This window comes from Muntiacus reevesi, chromosome 1, assembly GCF_963930625.1.
Source record: "Muntiacus reevesi chromosome 1, mMunRee1.1, whole genome shotgun sequence".
Lineage (NCBI taxonomy): Eukaryota > Metazoa > Chordata > Mammalia > Artiodactyla > Cervidae > Muntiacus > Muntiacus reevesi.
The window spans coordinates 65312766-65335492 of NC_089249.1; positions in this window are offsets into that span (position 1 = coordinate 65312766).

Consider the following 22727-nt stretch of genomic DNA (forward strand, 5'->3'; position numbering starts at 1 on the left):
ATACCTAAATTTTTATATCAAAAAATACATTGCGTGCTGTTTTTCCTACCTTGAGATTCTATTTCATACAATGAATATTGTTTTCTTTTTACTAACCCCTTTCAAAGAGAAAGAATTTTACTGTTAAGCAAGCTATTTTTCCCCCAAATATCACAAAACTTTTTTTTCTCTAATAAATGATAACATTATGATCTTTAATAAATTTTGTGTTGTCTCTTATTCATGTTTGTGTTTCCAGGAGTCACTAAGCCAAATGAGGATTGCATGGCTATGAGGAAAGACCATGTCTTTAATATGAATCTTTAATGGTAGCACATATCATAGGTACTTAAAGATGTGTTTTAAGATAAACTGGTATGTTTATCCTTTTTTCGAATGACTTAGGATAAATACAGATCTAAGGACAGTTTTAAAGGTTTTGAAATGTAAGAAATTTCAAGTGGTTATTCTGGAATATTCCTGTATACCTAGCTGGTTTAGTTACTTTGTGTAAACCAGGTTGTCAAATTAATTACTGTAAGGTTTTTAATAATAATATTTCCTTATTCTTTTAATGTCTGTAGCACTTGTAGTTATGTCAGTTCTTTCATTGCTGATACTGATTATGTGTCTATATTGATCAGTCTAGCTTGAGGTTTATCAATTGTATTGACTGTTTCAAAGGACAACTCAGTTGAAAAGATTTGAACAGACATTTAACTTAAGCAAATATGTGAATAGCAAGCAAACACGTCTAATAATAACATATCATCATTATATGAAGTTAATAAAAACAGGTAAAACTCAATCCTAGATTTTGAAGATGTATTCTTAAGTGGTAAAATTATAATGAAAGCAAGGAAGTTATTTGCATAAAAGGTTGGTTAGTGATTACTTTGAGAAGGACAGAGAAGTTAATGATTGAGAAGAAACGGAATGTGTAGGGAGACCCTGGGTGCTGATTGTATTCTATTTCTTCATCAAGTGGTACTTACAGGGTGTTCATTGGTAAATCATTGCACTTTGTATTTTTTGTGTATGTGCTCTTTTAAAAGAATATTTTTTTTTGGCTGCACAGGAGCTTAGTTGTGGCACACAGGTTTATCATTGCAGCATGCGGGGGGGATCTTTCATGGGAGTGCACAGGCTTCTCTCTAGGTGCACTGTGCTGGCTTAGTAGTTGAGGCACATGGGCTTCGTGACGTGGGATCTTAGTTTCCCAGGCAGGGAATGAACCTGTGTCCCCTGCATTGGAAGATGGATTCTTAACCACTGGACCACCAGGAGAGTCCCTGCATGTACACTTTTGTGATGTGTTGTATTTTATAATAAAAGAACCAGCTTCAGTTTCATTGATTGTCTGTTTTCTATTTAATTGATTTCTTACATTTCTTATTTCCTTTCTTATACTTACTTTGGGCTTGTATTACTTTCTAGTTTTTTAAAAGTTAGACATTTAAATAGTTGACTTTAGATCTTTCTCTTGTAATATAATTTAATGCTGTAAATTTCCCTGTAAAGATTATTTTAGCTACATCTCACAAATTTTGATATATTGTGTTTTCATTTTCAGTCCAATATATTTTTTTCTCTGATTTTTTCCTTTGGTCCATTGATTATATACAAGTGTGTTTAATATTCAGATATTCGGGGATTTTCTGGAAGTCTACTGTTGATTTATAGTTTAATTCTGTTGTGGTCAGAGAACATGGTCTACATTACCTTAACATGGTTAAGTACATTGGGACTTGTTTATGGCCCAGCATATAATCTGTCTTGATGAATGTTCCATGTATATTTGAAAAGAATTGCATTTAGCACTGGGTGTGTGGAGTACTCTATAGACACCAGGTCAAATTGGTTAATAGTATTATTTAAATTCTTACCTTACTAATTTTGTCTACTTCTATAAATTTATTGAGTGAGATGGTGTAAATTATAATTGAATTTAATTATCCATTCAATTAGCTTTTTAGAAATAGCTTATTTAAAGCATTAAAAAATAAAATACACATGGAGAAGCAAAATATGAGACAAAAATGTATAGCTCAATGAATTATTACAAAATGATTGTCTAACCACCACCCAGGTCAAGAAATAGAACATTGCCATCACCCCAAAGTTCCCTTACACTCCTTTCCAGTATTATTTCCTGTATCTCCTTCAAAAAGAGGACCAGTATTCTGATTTTATAGTGTCACTTCCTTGGTTTTCTTCAGAGTTTTTTCTTTCAATTTTATCGGGATATAATTGACATAAATTTGGCCTTGGAGTATGGAATGAAGCAGGGCAAAGTCTAATAGAATTTTGCCAAGAGAACGCACTGGTCATAGCAAACACTGTCTTCCAACAACACAAAAGAAGATTCTACATATGGACATCACCAGATGGTCAACACCAAGATCAGACTGATTATATTCTTTGCAGCCAAAGATGGAGAAGCTCTATACAGTCAGCAAAAACAAGACCGGGAGCTGACTGTGGCTCAGATCGTGAACTCCTTATTGTCAAATTCAGACTTAATTTGAAGAAAGTAGGGAAAACCACTAGACCATTCAGGTATGACCTAAATCAAATCCCTTATGATTATACAGTGGGAGTGAGAAATAGATTTAAGGGACTAGATATGATAGACAGAGTGCCTGATGAACTATGGACGGAGGTTCATGACACTGTACAGGAGACAGGGATTAAGACCATCCCCATGGAAAAGAAATGCAAAAAAGCAAAATGGCTGTTGGAGGAGGCCTTACAAATAGCTGTGAAAAGAAAAGTGAAAAGCAAAGGAGAAAAGGAAAGATATTCCCATTTGAATGCATACTTCCAAAGAATAGCAAGGAGAGAGAGAAAAGCCTTCCTCAGTGATCAGTGCAAAGAAATAGAGGAAAACAAAGGAATGGGAAAGACTAGAGATCTCTTGAAGAAAATTAGAGATACCAAGGAAACATTTCATGCAATGGAGGGCGCAATATAGGGCAGAAATGGCATGGACCTAACAGAAGCAGAAGATATTAAGAAGTGGCAAGAATACACAGAACTATACAAAAAAGATCTTCGTGACCCAGATAATCACAATGGTGTGATCACGCACCTAGAGCCAGACATCCTGGAATGTGAAGTCAAGCAGGCCTTGACTTCACACAAACATCACTACAAACATCACTACAAACAAAGCTAGTGGAGGTGATGGAATTCCAGTTGAGTTATTTCAAATCCTGAAAGATCATGCTGTGAAAATGCTACACTCAATATGCCTGCAAATTTGGAAAACTCAGCAGTGGCCACAGGACTGGAAAAGGTCAGTTTTCATTCCAATCCCAAAGAAAGGCAATGCCAAGGAATGCTCGAACTACTGCACAATTGCACTCATCTCACACGCTAGTGAAGTAATGCTCAAAATTCTCCAAGCCAGGCTTCAGCAATACATGAACCGTGAACTTCCAGATGTTCAAGCTGGTTTTAGAAAAGGCAGAGGAACCAGAGATCAAATTGCCAACATCTGCTGGATCATAGAAAAAGCAAGAGAGTTCCAGAAAAACATCTATTTCTGCTTTGTTGACTATACCAAAGCCTTTGACTCTGTGGATCACAATAAACAGTGGAAAGTTCTTAAAGAGACGGGAATACTAGACCATCTGACCTGTCTCTTGAGAAACCTGTATGCAGGTCAGGAAGCAACAGTTAGAACTGGACATGGAAAAACAGACTGGTTCCAAATAGGAAAAGGAGTACATCAAGGCTGTGTACTGTCACCCTGCTTATTTAACTTGTATGCAGAGTACATCATGAGAAACGCTGGGCTAGAAGAAGCACAAGCTGGAATCAAGACTGCCAGGAGAAATATCAATAACCTCAGATATGCAGATGACACCACCCTCTTGGCAGAAAGTGAAGAGGAACTAAAAAGCCTCTTGATGGAGTTGAAAGAGATGAGTGAAAAGGTTGGCTTAAAGCTCAACATTCAGAAAACTAAGATCATGGCATCTGGTCCCATCACTTCATGGCAAATAGATGGGGAAACAGTGGAAACAGTGTCAGACTTTATTTTTTGGGGCTCCAAATTCACTACAGATGGTGATTGCAGCCATGAAATTAAAAGATGCTTACTCCTTGGAAGGAAAGTTATGACCAACCTGGATAGCATATTTAAAAGCAGAGACATTACTTTGCCAATAAAGGTCTGTCTAGTCAAGGCTATGGTTTTTCCAGTAGTCATGTATGGATGTGAGAGTTGGACAGTGAAGAGACCTGAGCACTGAAGAACTGATGCTTTGAACTGTGGTGTTGGAGAAGACTCTTGAGAGTCCCTTGGACTGCAAGGAGATCCAACCAGTCCATCCTAAAGGAGATCGGTCCAAGGTGTTCATTTGAAGGACTGATGTTGAAGCTGAAACTCCAATACTTTGGCCACTTGATGCGGAGTTGACTCATTTGAAAAGACCCTAATGCTGGGAAGGATTGGGGGCAGGAGGAGAAGGGGACAACAGAGGATGAAATGGCTGGATGGCATCACCGACTCAATGGACATGGGTTTGGGTAGACTCCGGGAGTTGGTGATGGACAGGGAGGCCTGGTGTGCTGCGATTCATGGGGTCACAAAGAGTTGGACACAATTGAGTGACTGAACTGAACTGAATTGACAGAACAGTACTGTATAAGTTTAAGGCATATAGCATAATGACTTATATACATTTTGAATTGATTGCCACAATAAGTTAACATCTATCAGCTCATATAGATTAAAAAAAAGAAAAAGAAAACTCTTATTTTCCTTTGTGATGAGGAGTTTTAGGATTTACTTCTTAATTTTCAGATATACAGAGTTTCAATTATAGTTATCATGTTGTACATTATATCCCCAACACTTATTTATCTTTTAATTGGAAGTTTATAACTTTTTCCCACCTTCATCCAGTTTTCCCATCTCCCAATCCCTGTCTATAAATCTATTAATAGTAACTATAAATCTGAATCTTTTTCTGTGAGTTTTATTTTTAAGATTCTACATATAAGTGAGATCACATGGTATTTGTCTTTTTCTGTCTGACTTCACTTATCCACCCATGCTGTCATAAATGGCAGGATTTCCTTTTTTATGGCTGCATAGTATTCCTGTGTTTGTGTTTCAGTATGATGTTGAATTTGGTTTCCTGGGGTTTTTTGTTTGTTTGTTTGCTTGTTTTGATGACTTCTGCATCAACGTTCATAAGGAATATTGGTCTCTAGTTTTTTAAATAGTATGTTTGGCATCATAGAATGATTTAGGATGTCTTCCTTCCTCTTCAAGTTTTGGGAAGTCTGTGAAGAATTAGTTTTTCTTTAAATCTTTGGTAGAATTATAGTGAATCCCATGTCCAGGGCTTTTCTTTGTGGGAATATTTTTGATTACTGATTTAACATCCTTACTAACTATAGGTCTATTCAGATTTTATATTGATTTGTGACTTAGTCTTGGTAGAGGAATACCAAGTGTTGTGTTTCTAGAAATTTGTTCATTTAAACTAGGTTATCCAATATTTGTTCATTGTACTCTCTTAATCCTTTTTATTTCTGTAGAATTGGTAGTAATGCTCCTACTTTCATATCTACTTTCATATTTAATATTTTGAGTTGTCTCTATTTTTCGTAGTTCATCTAACTAAAGATTTGTTGATCTTATGGATCTTTATTTGTTGTTGATCTTTTTGTCAGTCTTTTGTAGATATATTGACCTGTTGTTTTTGTTTCATTGATTTTTTCCATTGTTTTTCTATTCTCTATTTATCTCTGCTCTAATCTTTATTATTTTAAGTTTACTTTATTACTTTACTACTAGCTAGCTTTGAGTTTAGTTCTTTTTTTCTAGTTCCTTAAGTTGTAAAGTTAGGCTGTTGGTTTTAGATCTTTTTCATTTTTTAATGTAAGCATTTATATAGGTGTACATTTCCTCCAGGATTGCCTTTGATGCATCCCATAAGTTTTGGCATGTTGTGTTTTTATTTTTGTTCATCTTCAAAGATTTTCTTTCTTTTTTAAAATTTGTTTTTGATTAGAGGATAGTTGCTTTACAATACTGTGTTGGTTTCTGCCATATAGCAACATGAGTCGGCCATAGGTATACATATGTCCCCTCCCTCTTGAACCTTCCTCCTACCTCCCTCCCCACCCCACCCCTTTAGGTTGTCGCAGAGCACCAGATTTGAGCTCCCTGCATCATACAGCAAATTCCCACTGACTATTTTACATATAATAATGTATGTATTTGTTTCAGTGCTACTCTCTCAATTCATCTCACCCTCTCCTTCCACTGTGTCCACAAGCCTCTTCTTTATATTTTCTAGTGATTTTTTTGGTTTAATTTCCATAATCTGAATTTTCCAGTTTAATTTATGCTATTGATTTCTAACTTAATCCTGTTCTTGTCAGAGAAGATCTTCTGTATGATATCTGTCTTTTAAAATCTATTAAGACTTAATTCATGGCCTAATATATGGACTATCTTGGAAGATGTCTTGTGCATTTGAGAAGAATGTTTATGCTGTTGTTGGTTGGTGTTCTGTACATGTCTGTTAGATCTCATTAGTTTATTGTGTTAAGTCCTCTATTTCCTTATCTTCTGGCTGGTTGTTCTGTTCATTACTGAGTGAGATATTAAAATCTCCAACTATTATAGTAGAACTGTTTATTCTTTTTTTTTTTCAATTGTGTCAGATTTTGCTTCATAGATACTCATTTTGTCATTATGTGCATAAATGTTTATGGTTGTTATATCTCTTGCTGTATTAAATCTTTCATTAATATATAATGTACTTCTTTGTCTTTTTGCTTTAAAGTCTGTTTTGTCTGCTATGAGTATAGCCATTCCTGCTTTCTTATTACCATTTGCATGAAGTATCATTTTTCATCTTTTTACTTTTCATTTGTTTGTGACTTTGGCTTTCAGCTGAGTCTCTTGTAGATAGCATGTAGTTGAATCATGCTTTTTTTTTTAACCCGTTCTACCAAATTTTGTCTTTTGATTGGAAAGTTTAGTGGATTTACATTTAAAGCATTAATAATTGTTTATCAGGGAGGACTTACATCTGTCATTGTACTGTTTCTTTTCTATATGCTCTATAGCTTTATTGTCCCTCATTTTCTGCATGTTCATCTTCTTTTGTGTTTAACTGATATTTTTTGGAGTAAAATATTTAAATATCTTCTTGATTTCCTTTGGTGCCTATTCTGGGCAGTTTTATTTGTGGTTACCATGGACATTATGTTTAACATCCTAAAGGTATAAATTTGAATATATTCTAATTTGAGTGTGTGGCAGCTTACCTTCAATAACAAATAAAAACTGTATTTCTTTATAGTTCTTATCGACACTTCTTTTGGTTGTCAGTGTCATAAAATTATACCTTTATTATTGTGTGCCTGAAAACATAAACTAATAATTTTTTGAAATGTATTACTCTCCTAAATTTTGTAGAAAACAAAATTTGGAGTTACAAACCAAAGTCATAATAATACAGTCTTTTATACTTTGTTGATTATTGCTTTTTTTTCTTTAAATGAATTAGTCACTAAAGTCATGTAGAAAATAAGTACAATTACAAACTGTTGTTACAATAAAACTACTTTTTATAATTGCCTAGGTATTTACTTTTTTTGAGATCTTTATTTTTCCATATGGGTTTGAGGTGTTGTCAAGTATCTTTTCAGGTCTCCTTGCAGGATTCTCTTGAGCACATTTTGTAGGCAGGTCTAATAGTTATGAACTCTCTCGGGTTTTGTTTATCTGTGGATGTTTTGATTTCTTCCTCACTTTTGAAGGATGATTTTGCTGAACGCGATTCTTAGATGGCAGTTTTTTCTTTTAGTACTTTAACTATCTTGGCCTACTGTCTTCGGGCCTTCCAAGTTTCAGATGAGAAATCTCATTAAGGGTCTTATTGAGAATCCCTTATGATGATTAGCTTCTCTCTTCCTGCTTTCAATATTTGCTCTTTGTTTTGGCTTTTGAAAGTTTGATTATCTTGTGTCTTGGTGTGGGTTTCTTTATGTGAATGCACTTTACTTGGAGTTTTTGGGCTTGGATGTTTCATGTATTTCATGAAATTTGGAAAGTTTTCAGTCATTATTTTTTCAAATATTTTCTCTTTCCCTTTGTCTTTTTTCCTTCTGAGAAACCTACAGTGCATATGTTGGCCCACTTGCTGGCATCCTAAATGTTCCTTAGACTCTGGTCACTTTTCTTCAATCTTTTTTCTTCCTGTTTCCCAGACTTTATAATTCCCATTGTCCTACATTCAATTCATTGATTCTTCTGCCTGCTCAAATCCATATTTAAGTCCTTTTTACTACCCTAGCTCCCATAAGCTGTGTGCAAACTGTTTCAGGAACCCTGCATGGCTGCCTTCCAGTTGGATGGGAATGGGTGATGGGTAGGTGCTACTGTGCTTAGAGCTGAAATTGACCACAATTATTAACCACCATTTATGGTCCAAGTCTTCTCCTCAAAGTTGCAAGCCTTCAACAGACCCCAGAATTCCAAAATAGTTTTATCAGACACATTCTGCCAGTGTAGTTGTCTAGGTGGGGAGGCAGATTCCTGGTACTTTCTACTCTGCCAACTTTCTCAGAATTTTCATTGTCTGTTACTTGTGTTGTGTCCAGTAAGAAGTCAGTTTTATGATAATCGGTACATCTTTGAAGGCAATCTGGTTTTTCCACCTCCTCTCTGTACTCAGTATTTTACTATGACATTCTTAGATGTCCATTTCTTTTTATGTTTTTAGAATTTTTAGGGCTTCATGAACTGTTAGCTCAATGTCTTTCATTAGTTTGGAAAAATATTAGCTTTTATCTCTTCCATTATTTTTCTCCTTTCCTTCTTGGACTGTAATTAATGTGATAGTTTCACTTTATGTCTCTTACCCTGTTTTCTGTGTGCTTTTAGTTCTTTTGTTTCTTCATATTTAATTCTAGATATGATCTTATGACTTCTTCCAGTTCATTTGCTCTTCAGCTCTCTCGTCTATGTTGAACTTATCCACATTGAATTCTTAATTTCAGTTGTATTTTTAGTTTAAAAATTTCTATTTAGAACTTAAATAGTTTCCAGTTTTCTGCTGAAAAATCCCCACACTATCTTTTATCTCCTTGAGAATGGTCAGCATGTATCTGTTGAATCCATGCATCTATTATCTGAAGGCCCCGATAGTTCCCTTTCTAGTATCTTGGGTTTTGCGGGTTTTGTTCATGTCATTGCATTTCCCTTATTTGCCTGACTATTGCATGCTAGGAAGAGCTTTACAGAAAGCTCTGTGGAAATAATTTGAAGCCTGTATCTTCCAGAGATAATTTATATTAGCTTCTGTCAAGTGGCTTGGAATACTAGCACTCAGGGTAATTTCAAGGTGATTGATAGATAAGTTACTCCTGGTTTACTCCGTTTCCCAGTGCACAGATCTTCAAGGCCAAACCCAAGAAAAGGAGGATCCATTATTTGTTCTCCCTGTGTCCTAGTCTCCCTGCCCTGACCTAGATTCAGGAAGCCTTCAGAAGTGTTTGCTAGACCCTTTTGGAATTAGCAAAACCTTCCCAGAAAAAGCACTCCAAAAAAGTCAAATGACTTTTCCAGTCTGTCTTCTTTCCTATCTTGACTTTATAAATCCTTATCATTTTGTTGGCTCTCTAATACTTTCAAGTAGATAATTACATTTTGTTCAGATTTTCTATTTATCCTCAGGATGAAGGCTAGTTCAGATTATTTGGTTTGCTGTGAATGGAAGAAAAACTGCCTTCCTATCAACTTTTGTGATTCTATCATAGTCACAAATGACCTTTTCATGCTTTTTATGGTGCTTAAGCTTTTGACTAATAAGAATAATGACCTTATTTAGCCTCCTTCCCTGTGTTTTTTTGTTGTTGTTGAATTTTTTGCTTACCCTCAACATTTATTTTTTCATTTGGCTTCTTTTCTCAAGTTATATCAAAGTTATATCTCAAGTTATAGCAAAGCTGCATGCAACAGAAAAAAAACTTGTGTGTTGTGAATATATCTATATATGCAAGGTAAAATTTATTTTCATTTTTCCTCATAAAAAGAGTAGTTATTGGGCCTTAGAATTCTTTTGCTTGGGAATTTAGTATTAGAAGGTACCATAATATTTAGTAACTTAGATAAAATACTTGAGCTGTACATTTTAAAAACATCTTTTAGTTTTATATATATATATATATATAAAGTTTTAAAATTCTCATTAGCCATATATATATATATACACACATAAGTGGGTAATTAATAAAAACCTACTTTTAATTTATTTTCTTCTGAACTGTTTCATGGAAGTCATACTTCTGTTTTCTGGAGTTATACTTATCCTAAACCTAAATTAGGAAAAAGGGGAGAATGTTGGCCTCTAGATAGAACATCAAAGAACTTGATTTAGGGGCTAGATAAGCTAACCAACTGATGGGGGATGCCTCGAAAAACCACTCATATGTTTCTGTATAGAAATGTTTTATTTTCCAAACAAGCAAGTAAAACTCTTCTGTTATAAATTATCATTGTATTTTGGGAATTAAAGTGAGAAATAAGGGAGTATGTCAAATAATGAGGTCCATTGAGGATCAAAGTTGAGGTTGCTCTATTTTGGTATTCTCTTAAATATTCCTCAGGAGTATAGTATAGTATAGTATAAAATTGAGAAATTTATAAATGAGGTAAATTTCACCTAAAAAGTAAAAATTCTGAGCTGATGTAAAAGTGCAGGAAAATCCAACCAGATCTTAAGAATGGTCAGAAAAGTGGTAGAAAACTAAGCACACAGTGTAAAGTCACCCAAATTGTGTTTATGCTCATGGGCTTCAACTTGCCTATTGCAACCTTGAGAGGAACTTTGGAGTCCTTATAGGTATTGGTGGGAAGGTATTATAAACAAAACAGAGAAAATCTTCCCATGGGTTTTTTTGTACCAAAACACTGGATACAGTTCTGTTGGCACACTTCACAAAAGCTGTGATACAGCTGGAAATGGTTCACAATATCCTGGGTTTCTGAATAAGGTAAGAATAAAAACATGTGAGGTCCTTAGGATAGAAAAATGAAGCCAGCTAACTGGCTATAAATGAAAATTCTATAATTCTAGAAAGAATGGTAGTCATTGAAAAAAAAACACAGGTTGGTGTCACAAATTCTTGAGTCCCAGAACTTGAGGTACTCCTTGAAGATGAAAGGAGACCATTTTAGATTCAAATTACCACTATATAGCAGGGGAATGAGAGCTGGATGATAAAAATAGTTGAGCACTGAAGAATTGATGCCTTTAAACTGTAGTGCTGGAGAAGACTCTTCAGAGTCCCTTGAACAGCAAGGAGATAAAACCAGTCAATCCTAAAGGAAATCAACCCTGAATATTCACTGGAAAGGCAGATGCTGAAGCTGAAGCTCCAATACTTTGGCCACCTGATGCAAAGAGCTGACTTATTGGAAAAGACTGTGATTCTGGGAAAGTTTGAAGGCAGGAGGAGAAGGGGATGACAGAGGATAAGATGGTTGAATGGCATCACCAACTCAATGGACATGAGTTTGAGCAAAGTCTGGGAGATGGTGAAGGACAGGGAAGCCTGGTGTGTTATAGTCCACGGGGTCACAAAGAGTCAGAAGCGACTGTGACTGAACAAAAAAACCAGGGGAGTAAATGTGATGTTTGTGACTCTGAGAAATAATACACATAGTCCAAGTTAGTGGTGGTTTAGTTGCTAAATTGTATCCAACTCTTGTGACCCCATGGACTGTAGCCTGCCAGGCTCCTCTGTTCATGGGATTCTCCAGGCGAGAACACCTGAGTGGACACGCCAGTCAGAATGGCTGCTATCCAAAAGTCTACAAGCAATAAATGCTGGAGAGGGTGTGTAGAAAAGGGAACCCTCTTACACTTTTTGGGAATGCAAACTAGTACAGCCACTATGGAGAACAGTGTGGAGATTCCTTAAAAAAAATGGAAATAGAACTGCCATATGATCCAGCAATCCCACTCCTGGGCATACACACTGAGGAAACCAGATCTGAAAGAGACACGTGCACCCCAATGTTTCATCGCAGCACTGTTTATAATAGCCAGGACATGGAAGCAACCTAGATGCCCATCAGCAGATGAATGGATAAGAAAGCTGTGGTACATATACACCATGGAATAATACTCAGCCATGAAAAAGAATTCATTTGAATCAGTTCTAATGAGATGGATGAAACTGGATCCAATTATACAGAGTGAAGTAAGCCAGAAAGATAAAGACCAATACAGTATACTAACGCATATATATGGAATTTAAGAAGATGATAACGATAACCCTATATGCAAGACAGAAAAAGAGACACAGATGTACAGAACAGACTTCTGGACTCTATGGGAGAAGGCGAGGGTGGGATGTTTCAAGAGAACAGCATTGAAACATGTATATTATCAAGGGTGAAACAGATCACCAGCCCAGGTTGGATGCATGAGACAAGTTCTCAGGGCTGGTGCACTGGGAAGACCCAGAGGGATGGGATGGGGAGGGAGGTGGGAGGGGGGATCAGGATGGGGAACACATGTAAATCTATGGCTGATTCATGTCAGTGTATGGCAAAAGCCACTACAATATTGTAAAGTAATTAGCCTCCACCTAATAAAAATAAATGAAATAAAAAAAGAATACGGGAGTGGGTTACCATGCCCTCCTCCAGGGGATCTTCCCAACCCAGGAATTGAACCCGGGTCTCCTGCTTTGCAGGCTGATTCTTTACCGACTGAGCTACAGGGGAAGCCCTCAGTTACTAATGAAGCCGTCTACTAATTTGCCTATTCAAATCTATTCTAGCATTCTTCTAATAGTCTCTCTATTGTAACCAGAGTGATCTTTTTTAAAAAAATTTTATTGGGATATAGTTGCCTTACAAGGTTGTGTTGGTTTCTACCGTAAACAGAGTGAACCAGCTACATATGTTCCCTCCGGCTTAGACTCCCTGCCTACTCAGGTTGCCGTGGTGCATTAGAGTCTCCTGTGTTCTTATTAGTCATCTATTTCATACAGAGTGTCCGTTGTGATCTTTCAAAAGAGCATTTTCCCATTATTTTTAAGATTATTGAATACTTCATATTTTGACCTATAAGACTATATATTGTCGTTTATGATCTGGCTTCTACCTACCATTTCATCTTCCTTTTGCCTCCATTTGTTTCTCTTTCTGTCATGTTCTTTCTTGTCATGTGGTCTTTGTGCATGCTGTGTTCCTCCTGTTAGCCAAGTTATTTCTTCCTTACCCTCTGTATTTCAGAGCAGGCTTTGCTTTCCAAGGGTGCTCTTCCCTGACCTCCTTGACTCAGTGCCATTGTCCTTAGCAGACCGTAACAGTTCCATGAGAGCATGGGCTGCGTTTATTTTAGCTAACAGCCCTTTCTCTAGCACTTAGCACACCACCTAACAGAGAATAGACATTTAAGAAATATTTGCTAAAGGAATGAAAGTACAAATAGGCATATAAGGTCACAAGTGGGTCACTTTGGCTTATAGACATATTTTGTTTATTCCCACACAGAGTTTAAAATGTCTTTTGATGCCTCTGGATTGACATGTGCATTTCCATTTCCCTAGTCTCTGATGTGCCTGCCCTTCATTCATGTTAGAGTGTCGATGTTCCTTGGTTTAACTGCGTGAGGGCTTGGCAGATGCACAGTGGCTATCTATGGGGGAAGTCAAGGGTCTTTTTACTTTGTCCACATGGAGAACAGTCATATTCTTATCCCAGTGCTGTTCCTTCTCATTATTGTTAGAAACTCAATTGAGAATTTAGAATGACATTCTCATGGACACCTAAAAACTCAGGACCAAATTAATTTTTGAGAGAAGTTTTCAATGAAAAATAAGATATTTAGCGGTCTGACAAATAGATTGTCAGTGACTTTATAAAATCTAACCTTTCACATATGGAAAAGGATGAGCTGTTGTTATGGAAAGGTATCTTAAAAGGCTCTTATGATTGATTTGGAACTGACTCCAGACACTAATGAAAGAGTAATCTTCCTTAAATCACCCAAAAGCTAGTAATCCCTAGGGCTGCATGTTGGTGATTAAAAAAGAAAAGTAGGAGCAGCTGTCTTTTTGTTCAGTTTAATTATGACCCAATATCTGGGGGAGTGTTAATTTCCTGGTGGCACTGGAGGTGGGTGGAGAAAGGTGTTAGGTTTCTGCACGCTGCAGGGACTGAATGTGCAGACATGGATTCTACCTGGTTTGTGCCCAGGGATGTGGACAATGTTCAGGGGAGCTCATGCTCATGTGCTCAGATTGCATGGCATTCAATTTCTGCCCTTTATGTCAGAGACATGAACTTCTGTGTGCCAGAGGACACAGTAGTGCTATTGGGTGTCAGCTAGACTACGCACCTTAATTAATAGCCCCTCACTTCCAGCAAGCCATCTGCTGGGCCTGTGAGATAGAACTCCATTATGTCATCAGGAAGAAGAGGAACATTTAGCCCTCTTAATTCCTTTCTCAGCATTTAAGGCCGGAAGTCACTGAACTGGGCATCTGCTTTCCCAAGTTCCGAGTTTTGAATATTCAAGTTGGTGTCTGAGTATGTATTCACAGTCTGTGAACTGCTGGCTGTTCTTGAAAATTAATACCCTGCTGGTGGTGAACATGGAACACCATTCCTCCCAATTTTTCTCCTCTTGTATTTGATATATTAGAATGGTCCTGTCATCTGCCCAGTCATCCAGCCAGATGCTTGGTATCATATATGTCTTCTACCTTCTAAATAGCTATCACATCGACTGAGTCCTCTCCTCCATTGCATGTACCCTCTTCTCCTTCCCGCCCCACTTGAGATTTCTGCAGCATTCTCCCTGCCTGCCTGAAATCCCATCACTTTCCTGTCCAGCTTCCACATTACTACTAAAGCACTCTTCCTGAACTGTCGATCTCAGGTGTGTACCTGCTTAAAGTTACAGAGTGCCTCCTAGTCACAGATAGCAGCTTTTGCTAATCTTCAATCTTCTTACCACCTTTGTAATGTTCAAGTTTTACCTTCACTGTTTCTTTATTATTATTTTAATTTAAACCACACCACCCCTTTTAGTTTTACTTGTCCTAGGAATGGCCTGGGTTTCACATGCTAGTTAAAGTTCTTTGCTGTAACTAATATAATAATCGATGTTAGTGCATTTGCCACCTAAAATTGTCTCCTTTTGGGAATTACTTAACATCCAAAGCCCTTTATCATTTCCTCTCTAGTCTAATGTTACATAGGCTTGACTCCTTGATATTGCTTGAGTATACAGCCTGCCAAAACTGAGTCAAGAAGAAACAATTTGAACAGTCTGATCACTGTTAGTAGAATTGAATTTGTAATAAAAACTCTGAGGAAACAAAAGTCCAGGGCTGGATGGTTTCACTGTGGAATAATACCAAACATGTAAAGAGCTAATACCTATTCTTCTCAAACTATTCAAAAAATTTGAAGAGAAGGGAACACTCCTAAATTCATTCTATGAGAACACTATTACCATAATATCAAAACCAGAAAAACACCCTACAAAAAAATTATAGGTCAGTATCTTTGATAAATATAGATGTAAAAATCCTCAAGAAGATATTAGTAGGGACTTTCCTTGTGGCTCAGTGGTAGGAATCCAGCTGCCAATGAAGGGGACAATGGGTTTGATCCCTGGTGCGGGAAGATTCCACATATTATGGAGTTACCAGGTCCCTATACCACAACTACTGAGCCCATGTTCTAGAGCCTGCAAGCCACAACTACTGAAGCACCCATGCTACAACTACTAAGCCTGTGTTCCGGAATAAGAGAAGCCACTGCAGTGAAAAGCCCGTGTCCCGCAATGAAGAGCAACCCCTGCTTGTCACAACTGAAGTAAGCCTGTGCAAAAGCGATGAAGACCTAGCACAGCTCCCCCCCCCCCCCCAAAAAAAAGATATTAGCAAACCAAATTCAGCAATATATAAAAAGACTCATACACCATGATCAAATTGGATCTATTTCAGGGCTACGAGGATGATTCAACATTCACAGATCAGTCAATGTTATGCACCACATTGGGCTTCCCAGGTGGGTCAGTGATAAAGAATCTGCCTGCCAGTGAAGGAGACACAGGAGATGTGGGTTTGAACCCTGGGTTGGGAAGATCCCTTAGAGGAGGAAATGGCAACCCACTCCAGTATTCTCACCTAGAAAATTTCATGGACAGAGTAGCCTGGTGGGCTATAGTCCATGGGGCTGCAGGGAGTTGAATACAACTGAACTACTAACACACACACACGTACCACATTAACAAAAGGAATAATAAAAATCACATGATCATTTCAATAGACACAGAGAAAGCATTTGACAAGATTAAACATCCATGATAAAAACTCTCCAGAAAGTGAATATAAAAGGAAAATTGTTGTTGTTGTTTAGTCACTGAGTTGTGTCTGACTTTTTGCATCCCCATGGACTGTAAACCTCCAGGCTCCTCTGTACAGGCAGAAATATTGGAGTGGGTTGCCATATCTCAACATAATAAAGGTCATTTTTGACAAACCCACAGCTAACATTGTGTTCAATGGTGAAAAGCTGAAAGCCTTTTCTCTAAATTCAGGAACAAGACAAGGATGCCTACTCTCACCAATTCTATTTAACATAGTATTGGAAGTCCTAGTTACAGTACACAAGACTGGAAAGAGAAAGAAAAGACATCCAAATTGAAAAGGAAGAAGTAAAAGTGTTGCTTTTGCAGTAGACTTGATACTTTATATAGAAAACCCCAAAATCTACACCCCAAAACTATTAGAACTAATAAACTAATTCAGCAAAATTGCAGGATACTGGATTTATATACAGAAATCTACTTTTCTATACACTGATAATGAACCATCAGAGAATAGATTTTTAAATCTCATTTAAAATCACACCAGAAAGACTAAAATACCCAGGAATAAACTTAACCAGGGACTTCCTTAGCTCAGATGGTAAAGAAACTGACTGCAATGCAGGCGACCTGGGTTTAATCCCTGGGTCAGGAAGATCCCCTGGAGAAGGAAATGGCAATCCACTCCTGTATTCTTGCCTGGAGAATCACAAGGACAGAGGAGCCTGGTGGTTTACAGTCCATGGGGTCACAAAAAGTCAAACACAACTAAGCAACTAACACACAAACTTAACCAAAGAAGTAAAAGACCTGTATTCTAAAAACCATAAAAAATTGATGAAAAAAATTGAAAATGATACAAATTAATGGAAAAATATTTCGTGCTCTTGGGCTGGAAGAATTAATATTGTTAAAATGGCCATACTTACCCAAAGCAATCTACATACAATGCAATCCCTATCAAAATACCCCATGACATTTTTTCATAGAAGTAGAACAAATAATCCTAAAATTCTGTGGAAACCCAAACTGAAAAAACTCTAAATTGTCCAAGCAATCCTGAGAAAAAAAAGAATAAAGCTGGAGGTATAAACCTCCCAGACTTCAGATTATACCACAAAGTTATGGTAATCAAAACACCGTGGTACTGGAGCATAAACAGCCACATATATCAATGGAACAGAATAGAGAACCCAGGAACAAACCCATGTACCTATGGTCAGTTAATCTATGACAAAGGGAGCAAGAATATACAATGGAAAAAAGACAGTCTCTTCAGTAAGTGGTGCGGAAAACTAGAGAGCAACATCTAAAACAATGAGTTTATAATATTTTGTGCTGTGACCACATGGACTGTTTGTGACCCTATGGACTGTAGCCCACCAGGCTCCTTTCTCCATGGGGATTCTCCAGGCAAGGGTACTGGAGTGGGTTGCCATGCCCTCCTCCAGGGGATCTTACCAACCCAGGGATCGAACTGGGGTCTCCTGCTTTGCAGGTGGATTCTTTACCAGCTGAGCTACCAGGGAAGACCAGTATTTCCTTGTATAATGTACAAAAATAAACTCAAAGTGGATTAAAGACCTAAATGTAAGACCTTAAACCATAAAAAGTGTAGAAAAGAACAAAGAACACTCTTCAACATAAATTGTAGCAATATTTTTGGGGAACTGTCTTCAAGGGAAAATAAATAAATGTGACTTAATTAAACATAAAAGCTTCTGCTCAGCAAAGGAAGCCATCAACAAAACAAAAAGACAACCTACAGAATGGGAAAAAATACTTGCAAAATATATAAACAGTTCATATAACAGCTCGTATAACTCCACATCAGAAAGATTACCCCCCCCCCAAAAATGGCAGAAGACCTGAGCAGACATTTTTCCAAAGAAGACATGGCCAATAGGCACATGAAAAGATCATCAACATTGTGAATCATCAGAGAAAAGCAAATCAAAACAAGATACCTCCTCACACCTGTCAGAATGTCTGTTATAAAAAAGTCTATAAATAAATGTTGATAAGGATGTGGACCAAAGGGAACACTTCTACACCATTAGTGAGAGTATAAACTGGTGCAGCCATTATGGAAAAAAGTATGAGAGTTTCTAAAAAACTGAAAATTGAATCACCATATGATCCAGCAATTCCATATTGGTTATATATACAGAAAAAAAGGAAACACTAAATTGAAAGGATATATGCACCTCAGTATTCATAGTACCTCTGTTTATGATAGCCAAGATATAGAAGCAAACCAACTGTCCATCAACAGATTAATGGATGGAGATATTAACACACACACACATGCACATATATATACATACATATGCACACATAATGGAATATTACTCATCCATAAAAAGAATGAAATCCTGTCATTTGCAGTACTGTGGATGGACCCAGAGAATATTGTGTTGCTATTATTGTTTAGTCGCTAAGTTGTGTCTGACTCTTTGCAACCCCATGGGTTCTAGCCTGCCTGGTTCCTCTTCCCATGGGATTTCTCAGACAAGAGTACTGGAGTGGGTTGTCATTCCTTCTCTAGTGTATTTTCCTGACTCAGGGATCAAACCTGTGTCTATTGCATTGCAGGTGGATTCTTTAATGCTGAGCCACCAGAGAAGCCCAGAGAATATTATAGTAGTGAAATAAATCAGAGAAAGACAAATACTCTAGGATATCATTTATATATGGAATCTAAAAAATAAGAGAAATGAATGTATAGAAAAACAGAAACAGACTCACGTATATAAAAAACAAACTAGTGATGAGAACAAGATGGTGGAGGTGTAGGTGGACACGGACTACATCTCTCTCCATGGATAATCAGGAATACACCTTCAGAAACAAAAGAGTTTGCAGAATACCTGCTGAGAGCAGGCAGGAGTACCTGACCACCAGAAAAGAATATATAGAATCACACAAAATTTGGTAGGATGAAGGAAGTAGGGGGGAAAAGAGGAGAGTTAGTAGGACTGGAGGTCTGATCTGAAGCAGAGGTCTGATCCCCACATTGGGGCAATTGTTTGGGACAGAAGAGAAACATTTGAGGCTGAGAGAGACGCAGCTGAGCTGCAACAATGGAATGAGAATCACACAGACAATCCTTGCCACCGCCAGAGATACCGTGGACAGGGACATGGGTCCGCTAGAAGGCACAGTGACTGGGAGCTGGAGTGTAGGGATTGTGGAACAACCCCAGGATGCGGTCTGCTGTTGACTGTGAGGAGACGGCCCAAGGGACTATGAGGGAGGAGACTGTGGTGGGCAATGCCTGTGGAGGAAAACCAGGCAGCCACGGAGGCAAGGCGGTACTGCTGAGTCATGTAGGGAATGGAGTCATCACTATAGCCTCTGTCTCCCCACACGCCAGCACTGACAGCTGAACAATAGAGAGGCTGGCCCTTTAAGCACCTGACCGCCAAGCAACAGAGTAGGACCCCAGCCAGGGGGCCTCCTTAGGTACCTGATGTATTGAGCAACAGAGAAGGACCAGCTAAAAAGGCCTTCTGATCTCCAGCTGCTAGAGGCTAGAAAGATTCTGTTAGGGCTATAGCTCCTGCAGCTGAGGTAGTTGGTGTCCCTGCACATTTGGCACTGCCAGGGACCCCACGACCCAAGCAGCTGCACCACCTTCATGTTTAATCCTCACTGCGGCAGAGCTGCCATAGGCTAGAAAAAGCCCTAATAGCACCATATATCCTGTGACAATAGTCACCGGCACACCTGTGTAACCGGTGTTGCCAGAGGCTGTGATCCAAGCAACCACGCCACCTCTATGCTTGACCCTCGGTGGGACAGAGCTGCCAGAGGCTAGAAAGAATTCTGCACTTGTGCATGTGGCATTGCTTCAGTCATTTCTGACTCTTTGTGACCCTGTGGACTGTGGCCTGCTAGGCTTCTCTGTCCATGGGACTCTCCAGGCAAGAATAGTGGAGTGGGTTGCCGTACCCTTCTAGAGCACGCCCTTGTCACCAGCTCCCCTGAATGCCTGGTGCTGCCAGGGCTCCTGAGACCCAAGCAGCTGTGGCACCTCCACACCTGGCCCTCACTGGAGCAGACCCAAGGCCTCCAGGGCAGCCTCAGGAGCAAATCCCTGTGGACGACTCACAGAAGAGGAGATAAAACCACAGTTGAAACCCAGGGCAGTGTGCTTAAGGAAGAGGACCCAAAACCTTCCCAACCCGCTGTACAAGCTATAGATTAAATCCACCTGATCAATTAGGCAGGCTCTATCTATGGAATATATTAAAGGACAATGAGAGCTCCCACAAAAGAAAATGCACTAGTTCTGACAGTGTGGACTTTGGAGGCAAGAACACACAGGAGTAGGTCCAGATTAGAGTCTGAGCTGCCCCCACAGCAGGTCCAGAGACCAGCCCAGTGTTGGAGGGCATCCTAGGGAGGTGAGGTAGACTGTGACTCCCAGCGAGGGGAAGGATGCTGACAGCAGAGACTGAAGAAAAACTTTTATTATTCTTATATTTTGACTTGTTCTATAGTTGCCTCTGGATTTTTAATTTTTCTTTCCCTCCTCCCCCTTTCCCCTCTATGTTGTTGCAGTTGTTGATTTTATTAGTACTATTACATCTATTTAAGTTTTTGAGAATTTTTTTTTCCAGTCACACTTTCTGTTTCTTTTATATACTTCTATCTCTATGTTGGGCTTTTTGCAGTTGTGTGGGGTTTTCCTTTATTCTTTTCTTCTTTTTAAAAGCATTTTAATTCTTGCATTAAAAAAATCTATTACTTTTTCTACATTTATTTTTTTGTTTGCTTTTCCTACTGTTCTTTTCCCATTGTAATTAATCTTTAATATATATAAGCCTTTATATACCTCTATTTAGCTTTGTGTTTCTACTCTTTCTTTTTTCTCTCTTCCTCACCATGTTTGTTTGTTTTGTTTTCATTGCTTTATCCCCCAGGTCGCATCTTGCTTTAGTTTTGTTTTCCAATTTGTGCTCTAGTTAGTTTTGTTTTTAACTGGAGGAATCACTTTTGGTTTCCTTTGTTCACCAGGTTAATCTATTGTATGTTATTATTTTTTTTTTGTCTGTTTTGGTTTGGTTTATGGGAGTATATGTATATGTGTATAGTCCATTATTTTAGTTATTATTTGCCTGGTTCTGTAATTGCCATTTGTCGGGGGTGTGTCATTTGTTTCTCATATTTGTGTATTTGTTTTAATCCCATTTAATCCCATAAAAAACCACCTGTGGAATCTCCATTCCCTGGCCAGAGAGCAATCCTTGAGGCCTTGGTGTGGGAGCCCTGACTCCAAGACCCTAGGCTACCAGAGAAGGCCTAACCCTAGGGAGTATCAATTAGTGAGAATTCCCACAAAGGCGACCACTTGTACACAAGACCTGGCATCACCCAACTGCCAGCAGCACCACGTGCAGGACGCCTCATCCAAGCAACAAACAGACAAACCATCAGCAGACAGGATTCCCACCTCACAGAACCCTGCCCATCAGAGGAAGCAAGAAAAAACCAAAACCAAAAACAAACTCACCTCCTCCCATCAGATCTCAAGCACAAGTCACACCTATACAGCTCCACAATACACTGGACCAAACTTATGAGGGCAGAAGCCAAAAGGAAGAAATAATTCAACCTCAAAGCCTTGGAATGCAGTGAAAAGTGAAGTGAAAGTTGCTCAGTTGTGTCCGAGTCTTTGCGACCCAATGGACTATACAGTCCATGGAATTCTCTAGGTCAGAATACTGGAGTGGGAGCCGTTCCCTTCTCCAGGGGATCTCCCCAGCCAGACCAGGGATTGAACCCAGGTCCCCCACATTGCAGATGGATTCTTTACCAACTGAGCTATTAGGGAAGCCCTGGAATATTAGACCTCAAACACAAAAAGTTATAAAAAAAAAAAAAAGAAAGAAAGAAAAGTCAGGGTAATACTGCACAAGTGAAGGAACAATCTAGAAACAGACAAGTTCAAATAAATGAAGATGACATAGGCAAACTACCTGAAAAAGAATTCAGAATAATGATAATACAAATGATCCAAAACTTCAAAGCTAGAATGGAAAAAGTGCAAGAGCCAATTAACAAAGACTATAAAGAATAAACAAACAGAGACTAGGCAGTTACTGAAATTAAAAATACTCTAGAAGGAATCAATAGCAGAATCTGAGGCAGAAGAATGGATAAGTGAGCTGGAAGCTAGAATGGTGGAAATAACTTCTGAAGGGCAGAATAAAAGAAAAATAATGAAAAGAACTGAGGATAGTCTCAAGGACCTCTGGGACAATATTAAACACAACAACATCCAAATTATAGGGGTCCCAGAAGAAGGAGAAAATAAGAAAAGGTGTGAGAAATTTTTTGAAGAGATTATTGTTGAAAATTTCCCCT